At 39.2% G+C, this 3,035-nt stretch overlaps 1 pseudogene across 1 annotated transcript; it reads right to left on the reverse strand.

Moving 5' to 3' along the window:
* Positions 1-224: 224 nt before the first annotated feature.
* On the reverse strand, positions 225-1,206 carry LOC307180550 (serine/threonine-protein phosphatase PP1-beta catalytic subunit-like; annotated as a pseudogene). The gene has a single exon. The product of its transcript is annotated as a serine/threonine-protein phosphatase PP1-beta catalytic subunit-like (transcript).
* Between the last annotated feature and the right edge of the window lie 1,829 nt (positions 1,207-3,035).

Below are 3,035 nucleotides of genomic sequence, written 5' to 3' on the forward strand. Positions count from 1 at the left end.
CATCTGCAACATATTTCTCTGTCATCTCATTTTGTCTAATTTACTGTGCTTGTGGTCTCCTTTCTGCAGGCTGCAGGGTTGTAGTTCCTTTTGCTTCTGTTTTCTGCCCCCTGGTGGATGATCATAAAGGGTGTCAAATGGCTTGATGGTTTTACAGTGCTCACTTATATATTATGAAGTATGTCCTTAACAAATCTGATGGTTTCTTTACAGAGTTCCTTTCTTCACCTTTTATTCAATGGATTAGCTGTTCAAGGTGGAGTGACAGGATGTCCTGAACTCAGTCTGCCATATTGGTTCTTAGCTTTCTTTTCCGATGACTTCAATATCTAAAATGAACACATCAAAGTTTCATCCACACTTATCATTCCACCAGCATCATCAAACTCGCCAAAGTAATTTGGGGCTGAAAATATGGTTACCAATTATCACTTAGCAAGGATTTCATATCCATCTTCCACCACCTGATGAGCTTGACAAATGAAGTCTAAATCATGATGATTCAGAAATTTACCAATAACAGCAGCTCTAAAGTGAAGGAAACACCACGACCATTTTCTTCCCAAACTTGTACTTCCTTGTCTGGGTCAGACCACAACAAATCACAGAGCAAACCTGTATCGGAGACTTCAGTGGGTCTCATAATTCTCCTAATCTTCTCTATAGATCACAGGTCTGGTAACAGTCCTCCAAGACAACAGAAAATCTTCTCACCCACAATGGCAGCTGTAGGCAGACAGTTGAAGCAATCAGTTAAGGTCTTCCACAATTTAATATTAAACCTTCTTTTGCATTACTCATAGAATCTATAAATGCAATTGACCCTAGCACAGTCATGGTTTCCTCTTAAGAGAAAGAAATTCCCTTGATATTTGATTTTATAAGCCAATAGCAAACAAATGGTTTCCAAAGACTTCTTTCCTCTGTCTACATAATCTTCTAAGAAAAGATAGTTGGCTCCTGGGGGAAAGCATCTGTATTCAAATATTCACAGCAAATCTGTATACTGTCCATGAATACCTCCACAAATTTTCAGTGGCCCTTCCAATTCCAAAATAATAGGCTGGCTGAGAAAGTTCTCCAGAGATTTGATACATAAGCCCTGAACTTCTGCTTCAGTCATCTGCACAAAATTCCTGGACAACATCCTTACACCTCTAGCAGTCTGGTGATAAGACTGTCCACATTCAGTTCTCCATCTGCCATCTTGTTGGCACCAGATGCTCCATCCTGGGGAACAAGGTTTTCTCAGGTGCGAGGGCTGTGGCAACAGCTTGGCATTCCCTCATCTATGAGTCATGCAGCGTTTTGACCCCGGTTCCAAATCCTCCTTCCCCCATGCCCTCCCCCTCCCCCCTCCCCCCTAAGTAGTGGAGGGCCCACACACTTGAAGGCACCCACAATAAAGAAAGAAAGAAAGAAAGAAAGAAAGAAAAAGAAAGAAAGAAAGAAAGAAAGAAAGAAAGAAAGAAAGAAAGAAAGAAAGAAAGAAAGAAAGAAAGAAAGAAGTGGAGCTTCCACAAACTGGGCCATGTCAGACCCAGCAGCCCTAAACATTCTTGTATATATCTTTTGGTACACAAATATACACAATGCTGTACATTCTATACACAATACTGTAGATGTGGAATTATTTAACCAAAGGAATGTGCTAATTTATACTTTGTACATGAGTGAAGGAGATTATTTGTCTCTCAGTATTGTCACCAGCACCTAGTGTCACGAATCATTTGCATTTTAGTATTTCAGGTGGGTTTGTTGCAGTTTTTCATTGTGGTTTTAATTTGCATCTCCCTGATGACTAATGAAGTTGATTATCTTTTTTTTTTTTTTTTTGTGGTTCTCTGTCCTCTCACTGTTGCAGTCTCTCCCGCCATGGAGTACAGGCTCCGGATGTGCAGGCTCAGTGGCCATGGCTCATGGGCCCAGCTGCTCTGTGGCATGTGGGATCTTCCCATACCGGGGCATGAACCCATGTCCCCTGCATCAGCAGGCAGACTCTCAACAACTGCGTCACCAGGGAAGCCCTGATTTTCTTTTTATATGCTTAAGGCTATATTGATATCCTCTTTTGTGAAGTGTTTGTTCAAATCTCTTACCCATTTTTCCATGGCTGTCTTTTTTATTTTTATTTTTTTAATTTACTTGTAAGAATGTTATATATAGTAAGAATATGAGGTCTTTGTCATATATATGTATTACAAATATCTTCTCATGCTCTGTGACTTTCTTTTTGATATTTTAAGAGTCATTTGATGAAAAGGTCTTAATTTTAATCAAGTCTAATTTATCAATCTTTTCCTTTATAGTTAGTACTTTCTGTTCTAATTTAAGAATATTTTGTCTCTCTCAAAGTCTGTGAAGGCATTCTTCTATATTATTTTCTAAAGCTGTATAATTTACCTTTCAAACTTAGGGCTATGATTCATTTCAAACTACTTTTTTCCTGAATAATGTCAGTATTCAATTTCCCGTACAGATTTCTAATTGATCTAGGATCATTTATTGAAAAGATCCATTTCTTCCCACTGCATTACATTTGCTGACTAAAACATTATTCACAATCTAAAAATTGAGGGTAATGTTTTAATCAGCAGGAATTTTTAGGGCTTCAAGCCCAGGAGGAAGCATATCAAGTAACCCTGACAGAACGGCTCCAAGGAAGCAGGGTGGGGCTGGGGGAGCTAGGATATATAGGAGTTTTGCAACAAAGGGCAGGTAGTAGGAACATCAAAAGATTACTGTTAATTAAAGAAAGCCAGATATCCCAAGTTAAATAATTTAGCACCTTTTTAATGCTAAATACCAAAGGGAGGATGTATGGGAAGATGCAAGAGTTTGGGCTCACTGAAATCATTCTTTTGATATGCACCTCAGATATCTGGGGCCAATATCCTGTGTTTTCAGGATATTGAGTTTTCTCAGGGCTCACCGTAGGGTGTGGTTACAGTCTGATGGCTGTTAAATGACAGGTATTCTTTTCCTTCATGTATTCCCTTAGGGCTCACCAGCTCACCATTTGCAGTGGCTGCAAT

The sequence above is a fragment of the Stenella coeruleoalba genome, assembly GCF_951394435.1.
Source record: "Stenella coeruleoalba genome assembly, chromosome: X".
Classification (NCBI taxonomy): domain Eukaryota; kingdom Metazoa; phylum Chordata; class Mammalia; order Artiodactyla; family Delphinidae; genus Stenella; species Stenella coeruleoalba.